We start from the raw sequence: 14,163 nt of genomic DNA on the forward strand, positions 1-14,163 counted from the left end.
TAACTAAATTAAATGTACACCAATACTTAATCACACACTTGCTGGGGCGGATGTGGTGAAAGCAACACTACTTCAATTTCAATGCAGAGCGATGATCTTCTTCTGCTTGCCCACCCATGAGTAGGATATTTCAGAGGTTATTTTATTTAACAAAGGAACATATACCTCAGCATGAATTGCCGGCATTGATTGGATTTGTTTGTTGTCATTCCTCATATACAGCACTAACTGTTAGACTGTAGGCATAGTCAAGTGACTCGAGTCGACAAAACTATAGTTTGTAACTCTGTCTAGTAGGCTATCCTCATAATAACCACCATTCCGTTTTTTTGTCAAATATTTGAGCATATAATTGTTGCTCGGTAAATTCTGTGATGTACTTCATTCAACTACTCCTCTAACAGTCTCTCAAAGGCGATTGACTATCTCCTTTTCTTTTTTGGAAATGCTGCCACCCTGCCAGTGTATACTACTACTACTAAACTACCACCACCACCACCCCAATCATGGCATGTATGAAAAAGGAAACCATCTTCACCATGCAGCCAGTGCTGTGCCACAGTTGGACATAAACATCAAGCACCGGTAAGAGAGAAGTTTGGGGGAGGCAGAATTAATAATGGACATGTTGTCAATGATTTCATTTTCAAACACCACTCCAAAGAATGCATAGACTAGAGGACAGACTGAAAGTACTAGAAGGACCTGTCAATGAGTGAGGTGTGTCGCATCTATCTGTTTGTGTCGTATACAGTCAGCAAATTATTGAAATCAAACACAGGCTATGGGCGGCCATGCACCAGCAAGGAAACAGTGTGATGTAAAACAGTTATCCCACCTACAAAACATTAACAACATTGCATGTAACATAGAAAAATATATTTAATTTACCCTAACAAATAAACTAAACCCACAAAAGCTGACCCACCCACATCCCTAACCCCAACCACTGTCCACAGTAGAAAAAAGTCAAACGCCAAACGAGTAAAGAACAGGAATTAAAAAAGGGGCAGTGACAGGGACTAACTGGTGGGGCGGGACTGGAGGAGGACACGCATCTGGCGCATCTCGTCCTCTAAATGGGCGACGCGGCGTCTAAGGCCGCGGCAGTTGCAGCCACAGTGGGGGGGGCACCGGAGATGACACGGTGGCGGCGGGCAGCCGCCAGGCGGTGGCGCCGTACCGCTGGAGGGCGGTGGCTGGGGCCCGGGGCACTAGAGGAGGCTTCAATAGCTGCTGCAGTCTCCTCCTCCTCCTCGGCTAGGACCACCAGCCGCCGGTATTCATGCTGGATTGCCTCCAGCTTCCGGCGCCGTGCCTTGGCGGCCAACTCCTTCCGGTTGAGTTTCGGAGTTGCTGTGTATCAAAAAGAAAAAAACAAGACAATTGTAAAATATAGTCTTAATAAAACAGTAGGACAAGGTAATTATTTATACACATAGTGGCATGGTAGAGTAGCACTATAAAATAAAGCACAGTAGTACATAACATTTTAAATGGCGCCCGTCCTTCTTCCTTCTACCTGTCTTACACTTTTTAGTTGAACAGTGCACCAGGTGCTCTTCTCCATAAAACTTTCAAAGCGGAGTTGAAATCAGATAGATGAGGCCATTGGTTACTCAATACTCCGGCTCCTAGTCCTATACCAATTAAAGGGAATTCTAGTCTTCTAGTTCACTCTTCAAACATCCCCAAGAACTCATACTTACTTACGACATCGGATAGCGGGCGGACTTTGTCCGCCCACCATCCGACTGCTAAAAAGGGTGGGGGTCCCGTGGGGACAATTAATTAGGATGATGCGCCCGGCACAGTGGCGGGCGCACCCTGTTTTTTTAAATTTAAATTCTGGTTGGCTTTGCTGAAAGCAATGCTAAAATGTTGTGCTGCTTTTCCAAGCACAACATGACGGGCCCCGCACGGAGCCTGTCACGTTTTGCTTTGAAAGTCGGGGAGGTACCATAGCATCGGTAGGTACCCTCCATGGGGGCCCCCAAGCATACTCTGCAATGTGTGCATGCCTTTCCGTGGCGGACGGCAATGCCGCCACGCAAAGGCATTCCAAAATGCAGATTATATGGCTGGCGGTGTGGTGAGAGAGACACCACCGCCATATTAAACCCTTTTCCGCCTGGACATGTCTGAATATTTTCTACAGGGATGGCGGGAGGTTTGCCCCTGCGGTGACGGCAGTGAATTCCAGCCGGCCCGGCGGGGGCAATACGCCCACCATCCTAATGGGGCCCTAAGTCACAACTGTACAGTATACATATACATACAGTACACCCTTGCAGTGAGTGTGCTGTCAAGTTCAACAATAGTTAAAGATTATGAATCTAACTTACCACCGCCTGCCACTGGTGCTGCCACTCCCCCTACCGCTCCGTTGCTATCTGCAACTGCCGCATCCTCGCCCTCGGCGTCGCCTTCGCTGGCCCCAGCAATGGTGGTCGGTAGTGCGCCTAGAAAACATTACACATTTATTAGGCGTCATATACACCTCCCCCCTATTGATCAGTAGCAAGGTTGAAAAATGAGTTAATACTAACATACATCACTAGTACAAATCAGGTAGTAGTAGAGTAGACACTAATAGTTATATGATCATTGTAGCCTTTGCTTGATTAGCCCTAGCCATGCACATGTGACGTTACCTTTACCTTGCAGCTTCTTAAGACACCTTTGAGCCCACATGACCTGCCTCACACTGCTACTGTCTAGTGTACGCGCTGCGTACAAGCGGTCAACAAACATTAACAAGCCACTTTTTTAGGAAGAACTGGTGTACTACTGTTACTGTTAGTCCATATTGCTTATCCATAGATGCTACACTTTTTGGCACGGCTGAGAAATGCTTGCAAGTTGCAATATACTAACGCACACCATTTCTTTTTTCGCATTACAGACGCAAGATTCCCTTCTACGAACCAGACCTTCTGAACGATGCACCAACTACCAGTACTAGGTTCTTCTGAGGTGAGGGGTCCCTTCACTCACATCTTCATTTATAAATGTATATAAACTAAATTGCTATGGGATGGTGGTGCTGCCTTCCACCACTGTTCAGTTATCATGATTTAATTCCCAACTGTATAAGTGTAACAATGTATATTGTTTTAATGTTATTGATTTGCCGGTTGGTGCTGCTAAGAAAACAGTGTACAGACCTTCTCAAATTGAAATAAACATTTTAAACTTACATAGACTTCGTGGTATTTGGTGTGGAGTGGACTAAGTTACACGAGTGAGCAAATTAAAGTAAGGGTGTGCATGTGAATTGCTTCCACGACAGAGGTTGGGTGTGTTATGTTCTGGGTTGTCTACTTGTTGGGTATCTTGGGGGCAGGGTTCCGAGACCTAATAGGTATGACAAGACAATACTATAGTCAAGCAGTGGAATTGTGGTGGGTGCGGAATTTCTGATTGAGGTGTGCAACGAAGGTCCAACCTACCATCACCAACATCCTATTTTCTGGTGCAAATGTATGTGCAAGATCCCTACAACAGTGGTATGTCCTATAGGGTATCATATCAAAATATTAAGAAATCTGGTAGGGCTGTTGCTGTGAATTTTCAAAGCCTCAACATCAATAAGAGTAAAAGTAGTACAAGACAATGACCCAACGGATTGTACGAGCTACTGGTGAATATGAGTTTTATATTACAACCTTTCACAAAGAGTGGCACTGGCCAACTGGGCAAGACTAGCTACTACAGTACAGACAGACTGATAGTATGTAGTAGTACTCAGTCATCATAGCGGAGGCAGGGATAAGATTTTTTAAACCGTACAGATCGAAGGATAATTGGTGGTAAAAAAAATAGCATTTGGAAACACACTATAGTTCGGGAGAAATGGGGCAGTAAAAGTTATGGAATAAGAAATATTATTAAAAACAAGAAGACTTACTGGGGCCAGCAGAGGAGCCCTCAGCGGTGTCCTCCTGGTGGTGTTCCTGTCCCGCCGACTGCCCAGTCCCTGTCGGTCTGCCCCTGGGTGCTGATGGACAGGAAAGATATAAGAAAGAGACAAACATTGATGGATGGTGTCAAACAAATACAATATTTTTCAACAACGGTCAAAAAACACTTATGTAAACAACAATTGCAATAACTACATTGACCGATCTCATCTGGTCAGCATGTAATATCGGGGGATTCGCAGTTCGACTACTTAAGTTACTATTTATCAACAATAATCCAGTCTTCCATTCTGATTCCAGAAAACTAAGTTACAACTAAGCCTAAGTAGTAGTACAACGTACCACCCAATCTAGCCCACCTATTCCAGGCATGCCAATTGTACATTAAGTATGCATTTCCACTGTATTCCTCAACAATGTGTATGGTCCAGTCATGGAGGACACATGAACATGACTACATTTTTTGTATACACCAAATTTTGGTTTGATTGATGCTGATCTGCTACTGCTAAGTAACTGCTAAGCTTACCTCCACTCATTGAACAAACTAGAAAAGGTTCTAAAGACTGCCGTACTAGCAGCATGTCACGTAACTGAGTGAGGGGGGGCATCACGCATACCACTAACCAATTAGAAGGTCCTTACAAAGTACCTAAACCTAAGTATCAATCTGCCCCTATCTATTAGTGACAGGACAAAGTAAGGAGTGGACGTGAGTCACTGTAGCATTACGTAACTTAATTTCTCTAAAATAAACTCGTAAAGTATCACGCTAAGCAAGCGCAAACGCAAAGCTGCAAACAAGTAAGATTAGTACTAGCGCAGAAGAGCACCTGTGTCATAATCAAAGGAGACTTTTAAACGTTATTAACCTGGAATGTATTGTAAGCAGCAACATTCTAGCTGGTTGGAAGGAAAATAGATATTCGCAATATATAACATAGAGCAGAAGAACAGACACAAAGTTGTAATAATTAAATAGGTACTCACCAAGCCCCGGGACCTCCACTCCTAGCAGGTCCAGCAGGTCCTGCTCACGGTCCAGGATGTCGGACCACCGGTGCGTCAGCTGTGCCTGGGTGCGCCGGACCCCAGAGATGCGCGACACTGCCCGGCGCACCTTCCCCCACCGCTGCCGACGCTCCCGGAGGCCGTACCCGGACCCAGGCCTGCCACCTGCTGCCAGGGTTGAGGGGAGGTGGCGCTGCACAAAGAAAATGAGTGCAGCCAACTCCACCTCCCCAAATAAGGCCCGTGCCTGCACCCCTTGTGGGCGCCGCCTTCCACTTGGAAGGCGGTCGCGGCTCTGGCTGCGGCGAGCCCTACCCTTTGACATGGTTCTGGGGATGAGAGACGGGGTGGGAAAGAAAAGGTAATAAAATATAGAAAGTAAGTAAAGGAAATAAATAGGCAATAGAAAGAGTGAAAAAGTAGCTAAAAAACAAAAAAAAAGTAGACAAAATCCAAAAATATAGAAGCAGGAAAATAGTTAGAGAAATAATAAGTAATAAAGATCCAAAAAAAGTGGCTATAAACAAAGGATTGAAAAGATTTAGGGAGGATTGAAAATCAGGCCCCAGAACCATGCAATAGAGTGAAAAACAAGATGGCCGCGCCCATTGCGACCACGTGCGCAAGTTCGCGCGATATTTTCTCCCCGAGCAAGCAAAAAGCAACGCGATCAAGTAAAAGCGGTCGCGAACAGGAAATATCGACCGCGAACAGGCGCGAACATGCATTGCACGACCCGGAACAGGAAGTAAGCATCGCGAGAGGGCGGGACAAGTGAAAACAAGATGGCCGCGCCCGTGAGCAACCGCATGGGTAAGTTGGCGACCCGCGATCACGCAAAAAATACCGCGAACAGGCGGCAAAAAAACGTCCGGGTCTTCGCGATATTTCCGGCGTGTTTGCGGAGATTTTCTGCATTTTCGCGATAATTTGCGACAGTTAATTTCGCAAATTCCGCCCACCCCTAGTTAATTCCTGATCCGTATTCTGTAGTGCTAGTATCAGGCCTTTAGTTTTGCCAACTGTGCAGTACAATCTCCTAGAGATTGCGTAGTCGTATTGCTCGGATGGAATTTACCCTCCCGCATAGTCCTTTCACTATAGCACATGCTGTGCTATACTGTTGTTTACTTCCTATGGCAGGCTGAGCAGAACCATCAATGTAAATGATGTATTAATATTTGTCCAGAGGCAAGATTTCATTCGGGAGAGGGTATTCCTGTTCGTTTTGCAGCAACGCTTGTGTTTTTAATGGAGAATTGTATTTGTAATCTACATCTGTTGCAGTGAGAGAATTAGCCCATTGTATCCATCGTGGATGGGTGTTTTTGCATTTGGAATGCTTGCTTTGGTAACAGCTTCTAAAGTTGGTACCGGGGATACAATGATTATGTGTTTCCCCTGTGCTAGTGCTCTTTCTCCCACTACAGCGGTCAATATTTTTTCAGTTGCCACAAATCGCATTTCAGCATTTGTGTATAAATGTGATTTGTATGCAATTGGTCTCACCTTCATTAAAAGTGATGTAAGTATAACCTGATAAACCCTGGACCACCTGGATCGTCAAGTTTGTAGAATTTACACATGTGTGCAAATGTTTAGATGCTATCATGTCAGCCTGAACTGAATGTAGTATATCTGTATGTTTCCGTGTCCACTGTTTGCTGTGAAATCAGGTCTGATTAAGTCGGAAAAAGTATTTACTCTTTCTGCGAAATCTAGAATGTATGTTCTGCCAAAATGTAGAAATCCTAAAATGGATTGTAAACCTTTGATAGTCTTTGGAGGTTGGAGCAGCACACACTTTTCTAAAAAGTTGACTGCCAAGCTCTTGCCTTCACTTGATAGCTCATATCCCAAAAAAAGGACATTGAGATGGGCAATTTTTGATTTTTTTAAATTTTATTTGCAGCCCAAATAGGCGAATCCCACAATTATGTTGTTCGCCTGTTCAAGTGTTCAAGTAATTCATTGTCCGTCAGATAGATATCATCTTCATAGAAAACTGTCTCCTCATCACAAGTTTGTAATATTTCTGACACTCTTGCCAAAAAATCCCCGGGCTGTTCTTATAACCATGGGGCAAATGACGGAAGTTACGCTGAGTACCGAGGGCAGAAAATGCTTTCAAATATCCGCTATCTGGAGCCATATTTTTGCAGAAGAATCCATTCGAGATATCTTATGTTGTTTTGTATTTCTTCTGCACAATGTTATTCATTAATGCAGCATTATGTGCATTTTGAACTGCAAATGTTCATGTGCATGTGTTAAAATGCCTGTAATCTAAATCTGGACGATATGCGTTGTCAGGTTTCATTACGAGAAACAAAGGATTATTCATCGGGGAGGTACAAGTCTCAATTACACCCTGGTATTCAAGTTGGTGTAGGGTTTCTTTGACTAGTCTATTGGCGTAATTTTTAATAGGGTACTGTCTCTGTGGATTTGGAGTAGATTTTAATGGGATTTCATGGTGGGTAAACTCCACGTCCCAACCTACATGGTTGCGGTATAATGCCGGAGCTAGCGCTATCGCCCACTCCTGCACGTATGAATGTTAAAAAAATTCTGGAACGAGATTGGAGAAAGCAGACAAAATGACGCTTTACCCTTTTGGGCAATCCATCACAAACTCAGACGACCAATCTTTTTCTGCTAAAATGATGTCATATCCATATGTTAAGTTCTACCAAAAGAGACCCTTAACTTTTCTTGAGATGTCCCTCTCTATTTGAAGTGTAATTTCATACAGTCTATGCGGGACACTAACTCTGGTATCAGGTGTCTCCACCTTGATATGTTCATTCAATACTGCTGTCACCAGAAAATCCTTCAGGTTCTGTTGAGCTATTGTTACTTCTGCCACACTGTCTAGCATCGTCAGAGCCCATTCCCCGTTCAGCAACTGAGTCCTCAGTAACCTGGGCATGTCAAATTTTTAAGCCAGCTACTTTCTTCTTTTTGAATTGAGGTTCTGTTTTAGGTTGTTTTTCTTGTTTGATAATATAATCTGAAGTACGATGTGTTTGCCATTTTGTCTTTGGTCGATCTTCAGTCTTTTGTTCTGATCGCCCATCCCTCTCCGAGTTTTTTGATGAACCCTGAAAGGAACGAAAGGAACGAGAGGAACATGTATCAGTATCCTGATACCTATCAGGTTTCCTAATGTTATCACGATTCCTAAGGTTATACATGTTTTCAGAGGACTACCGTTGGGGAGACCCACCCTTTGATTGTGAATTCTTTTCTGTGTTGTTATTTTTGGATTGTTTGCTATCCCACTTCGTTTTAGAAGAAGAGAGAGCTTGCTTCGAGTTGTCCTTGTCGGGACTACCCACCATTTGTGGCTTCCCGGCTTTGTTTCCTAAATGATCTCTACCTAATGCAGCATAGGTTTATTCGATAATCTTTGGTAATTCTCGCTCCCTATTCATAGGAGCTGTTTCCCTTAGGCGGCTGTGTATGGTCACTGTTGCTGCCTCCCCCTTTATGTTGCTCAGCATGATTGCAGAGACTTGGGCAAAATTACCCATCAGTTTCATTCCCAAGTCCAGGGCAGGTCCTGCCCCATACTCGTTCTGTATCTGTTTCAATACATCAGGAACAACTGCTAAGGAAGGGGTACCATTTACTCTAATGCAGACATCAGCAAAGATTGTTCCCCAAGTGGTACAATTTTCGATCAAGGGAACCATCCCCATTTGCAAGCAATGGTTAGCATTCTATGTTTTTCCTGCTGACCCATATGGGGAAATACTGCTTCCAGCTGTGCTATTTTTTGCACAATCCAGAACGGAACTTGCTCCTGTTTGGAAGGAATTGTCCCTATTACTGATTTCAGTGTCTGTGGGTTAATTCTAGGTGTGGTCTGATGTGACCAGCTGGAGCATTTCTCGCAGGTTGGACTGTCAATGTTCGCATGACAAACCGGACAATATGTCTGTATAGCCTGACTATGTCTTTGTATATTGCACAAACTTCATCCACTGGTAGTGAATCTATCTCTGGATGTGGAGTGTATGTCGCTAAGCCCAGCCAGATTGCTCCTTCTATGCTGAGCGGACATATGGTGTGTGAGGGAGGGGACCTTTAAACCAGTTTTTGTGTTGCTTGTACGTTAACGGGACTTCAATGTCTTCGTGTGGAATGTATTTATCTGGTGGCTCAACTACAATGTGTGTGTGGAACAATTTAGTCACCGGATCTGCAGGTGGGAACTGAAACCAAGAATAGAATACCTCTGATCCGAACACCTTGTGTGCCTCAATCACGAAGGTAACACAGCCCCCTGTTGCTGTTACTTCGTGTTCTAACAGCTTTATAGTTACTGCATGTCTGCAATTCTTTGTGATGTTAAGAGCGTTCGCAAATTCTTCTTCCCCTGAGCTACTCGCGCAGTCAGTCATTTATTTTTTTTATTTTTTTAAAGAAGTGAAAAGTTAAGAGTTAGAGTTTTGCACAACGTGTGGAACAATTTCCACCATAGTGCTCAAAAGATGAACATAAGCAGTTCAGATAAAAACAGTAGCATATTCCTAAAACTTTGCGCCCTAAGTAATTTGACTAAATGTAGCTAGCCTAGATATGGGTGTGGAGCACGTATATGCGTATATGTATGTATGGGCAGCCAGAATCGCCTAGGGAAGAACCAGCCCCCTCACCTGATGGCTTAGAATGAAGAACCCGTCTCTGCTTCGGGGATGACATCCCGCAAGGGATGTCAGACCACTGCTTGTCGAAGATTCAGCATGCAGGACCTCGTGTCAGCTTGGAAGGAATTCTCCTCTGATTTGTAGGGGGAAATAAGGGTCTTTTATACTAGAGTCGTCACTCCAGGGTTTTCTCTAGAATCGATATGCTTTTAAAACAAGCATAAACATTTTGAAAACAATCATGAATGGTTTTCCAAACAAATGCAATCATGCACAGCTGGCTGTTGGCCAAGGATGAAAAAGTGGTGACCCTTATATAGAATAATTATACAGTGCCTGAGGACATGTTTATGTACGTCAGGTACAGGAATTATGATCGAGTATCGAGAGCCTGGTGTCGAAGAGACAGGAGCAAGCCACTAGGTAAAAGGTCACCTGTTTAGAATCGTTATTGTCATGTGAAAGGGACTCTGTGTGTAAAATGTGGTATACATGACAGGACTATCCTAAAGGACATGACAGTTTGGTGGGTGACAGTGCGTGTCCCTTATCTGGGTCAGGAGTCATTTCATTATCAGAGAATTTGTGCCTAAAGAACTTGAGGTTGGTTTTGTGAAATTCACAGTTTTCTGCATTTAGAGCGAGACCAGCATTTTAAGTAACTGGCACACTTGTTTGAGAGCTTTCTCATGATCCTTCCATGCAGTCCCAAGTACCAGTATGCCATCACTGTAATTGAAAGAATGCACCACATGTTGAATTATTCTTTGTATAACATCTTGAAATATTTCTGCAGTAGGCGACACTGTGGTAATGTACCTACAGTATTCTTCCTATTCGAGTTGATGGTATCCCTTATTCAGGTCAAGACGAGAGAAGACTTTGACTTTGTTCAACTGCATGATCATGTCTGCAATATACAGACCAGGATGTCTTTCTCTCTTGATTGCTTTGTTATCCTGGTGCATATTCAGGCAACTGCACGATGCACCATCACTGTCCTTTTTTTGGCACTACCATTATGGATGACACCCATGGTGTAGGATCAGTAGAGGGCTCAATGATATTGTTCTTCAACAGCATTTTTAGTTCTTTTTCAACTGCTTCTTGCAGATAAAATGCTATTCTGCAGTGCCGCTGTGCAACAGGACGGATGTCTTAGGTAGTGAATCATGTGTGATGTATCGGAGGACCTGGATAATTTAGGACCACTTATGCAATACTCACCTTCTCGCTCCACATCTTGTGGGTTTGGTATGCAAGGCTGGACTCGGGATACCACAAATATGGGTGAGATGCTGCATATGTCGGGAAATAGGGACGTAATAGTCTAGTGGTTTTGATGGACGTGATTACGATGTAGGTAGGAACCTGCTTGGGCCGTATCCCACATGCACGCCGGATGTTTTGAGAAGAACGTTTTGTGTCTGAGTAAAGCACACAGGAGAACAAAAAAACATAGACCTCACTTCTGGTAGGTGACGGTCTAGTTTTTGATATATGCGAGGCTTATATGTTAGACATATTGAGAAACATGCTCTATGTCTAAGTAAGGCACACATAAAACATTATAGGGCCGATTACGATGTCGGTCAGAGTTGCCTCCGACCGACACCGTCACGGTTTTGGGACCAACCGACCTCTGGTCGGTGGTTCCGACCGTCTGCTTACGAAGAGACCGGACACCATCGCACCCCACTACCCCCCTTTTTTCTTGATTTATGTGAAAATGACATGCACAAATTATTAAGATGGAACTGGGTTGGGACAACTAATATGTATTTCTCATGCTTTCTTAGTTTATCTTTGCTTCCTTTTCGATGTCTTCTGGTGTTTTTGATATTTATGTAGATAATGTAAGTCTAATTTGTGTACATATTTTACCCCTTTCATATTCCAAGAGAAATTAAGGTTACCAAAGTGGTATACACAAACTTTGTTTTCCAACTCTTCCAATGGTATCATCTGAGCAGATGTCTTACTTAAATATTGTTCCTCTGTCGTGTAGCATGGTATGTCTCTTAATTTGTAAGTTAAAAGACTGTATTTGTTGTGATGTTTTTAAGTTTATAAACTATTGTTTGTTTCTGGTCAAAGGGTCTACATATGTGTTCAATGATTTGTCATATATATGTGTGTGTATGTATATATATATTCACTGAAAAAACCATAGGTTTCACACACGTTATAGTTAGGAATTAGCATTTAAAAAACCTTGCAAATTCACTTAAAAAACCATATGTTTCACACATGTTATAGTTAGATGGACATTTCACTCGTGAAAAACCATTGAAATTCCCCCGTTATAGTTAGTGCAGGCAACTATAACTCACGCGACCGCAATCCTCTGCTGATGACGTCAGATATTATATCACTGTATTTAGACACCTATTTACCCATGTCTTCTTCCATTAATCTTTAGCTATACATATATTACAAATATTTTTTTTTCAGAAAGACACATATGTAATCAGTGATGTAATATCTGACGTCATCAGCAGAGGATTGCGGTCGCGTGAGTTATAGTTGCCTGCACTAACTATAACGGGGGAATTTCAATGGTTTTTCACGAGTGAAATGTCCAGCTAACTATAACATGTTTGAAACCTATGGTTTTTTAAGTGAATTTGCAAGGTTTTTTAAATGCTAATTCCTAACTATAACGTGTGTGAAACCTATGGTTTTTTCAGTGAATTTGTACGGTTTTTTAAATGCTAAGTTATGTATTTATTTATTTATTTTTTTAAGGTTTTTCACCGTGCGCGTACCGTGGGCGCGCGGTGCACTTCGCGCACCGCGCGCCCACGTTACGCAGTTCGCGGAATTTTTCCGTTTCTACCGTAACGCGCACGCTACACGCACTCCGCGATTTTTCGAAAAAAAATTAAAAGAAATTTTGGCCCTTGGGGGTCCTTCTGGGACCCCCTGACAAAGGCTAGGGGGTCAGGAACTGTCCACCCTGCCCCCTTTTCACGTTCTCCACCTTTGTTTTTCACCCCCTCAGACTGCGAGAGACAAAATGGCGGCTGACACTTCCTGGTTTCGACCGATTCGAATGTTTACTAAGATCTACCAACCAATCAGAATCGCGCTCGCGCACGGCAGCGTGCGCGTACGGTACATTTTACCGTACGCGCACGGAGCGCGCCTGTAGATATATATATTGATTTAAATGCTATTTTCTCAGGAAATACTGAACAGATTTACACCAGACCTGCAAAAGGCACATCCCTGACCTGAGGACTACCTCTCTGCCAAATTTCAAGTAATTCTGTTCAGCCGTTCGGGCTGTAGCTTGGACTAAAGGTCCTATGGAAAAATGCATGGGGAAAACGCGTTTTGGGACCCCCCCCTTTTTCTCAGCCCCCGCTTGACGAATCCCCCGAGACTTTCAGGGAAGGAGCGGAGCGATGTGCCCCACCTATTTTGAAAATTTTGCGAGGATTCGTCAATCGGCGCCAAAGTTATTCCAAATAGAATGTTGCGGATTTCCTATGGAAACACGATCCTAACTATAACTATCTACTGGCGACCGCCAGTAGATAATATATATATATATATATATATATTATTATAATTATTTTTTTTTTTGCAGCCCTGATGAAGCCTTTGTAATGTGTAACACATTGACTGTGCTGTTTTGAAGCATACAATAAAAAAAAGTACTACACCATCAACCAAGACCCTCAAGCGTTTGCTTAATATTGACTGTGGTCATCCGTAGATGTTCTAATGCCTCTCTATTTTGAGTGGAAAATGTTTCTAATATGCGGCCAAGGTGCAGGTTTTGTTTGATATTGTGACTACTTCAGGCAGTGCGGCATTGAGCTCCTTGGCTGCCTTCCTTTGTTGTTTAGCAAAACTAAGTAGAAATGCACTGGATGAAGTAACTAGAAGAACATGAATTGGGGCTTGCACATACGCCTTTTATCGTCTTAAAATCACTTTGAATTATCCTTGAATCTGCAGTGGTTTGGAAGCAGCCCATGTGTCCAACTTTGTGTTACTTCGTTGAGTCCCGGTGCAGGTGACAAACAGTTAAACTGTTCAACTGGCATCATGTTGATGGATGCACTGCTGTCAATTATAAAGTTTATGGGGCAATTGTTGACCTTTAGTGTGATCTTGGAGCATTGTCCATATGAATTCTTTTGTTTAATTGATGACCTTGTTTTTGCTGCAGCAAGACCCACATGTGCTTGTCGCTTTTTGGCAGATATGATCATCGAACATTCACCCTCTTCACCGTCGCTCGATTGTGACATCAAATAACTTTTGTAGGATGAATTTGATGAGGATAGTTTCCACCTTTCGCAAATGAGGTTACTTTTGGTCTTCGAATGTAGGCATGACGAGAATGCTTCTGGAACTTTCTGGTGTCCATTTTCTTGTCTTGCTGTGAAGGACTTGGTTTCTCTTTTGCCTTGCAAACCGTTATGAAGTGGTCTTCCTTTCGGTAACCTTTGCACATCTTCCTGATAGCTGAACATTTAATTTCATGTGGAACTGAAAATCTACATCAAAAGCACAGTTTTCCTTTCTCTGACGATGTTGACTTATGTGCATCTACTTGT

General features: G+C 43.1%; 1 long non-coding RNA gene across 1 annotated transcript; it reads right to left on the minus strand.

Moving 5' to 3' along the window:
- Positions 1–1,287: 1,287 nt before the first annotated feature.
- Positions 1,288–4,002, minus strand: LOC146866119 (uncharacterized). Its single transcript, XR_014976766.1, has 3 exons — positions 3,911–4,002; positions 2,346–2,462; positions 1,288–1,356 (listed from the first exon to the last, which is right to left on the minus strand). It is a non-coding gene; the product is annotated as an uncharacterized LOC146866119 (long non-coding RNA).
- Between the last annotated feature and the right edge of the window lie 10,161 nt (positions 4,003–14,163).

This window comes from Triturus cristatus, chromosome 2_1, assembly GCF_964204655.1.
Source record: "Triturus cristatus chromosome 2_1, aTriCri1.1, whole genome shotgun sequence".
NCBI lineage: Eukaryota > Metazoa > Chordata > Amphibia > Caudata > Salamandridae > Triturus > Triturus cristatus.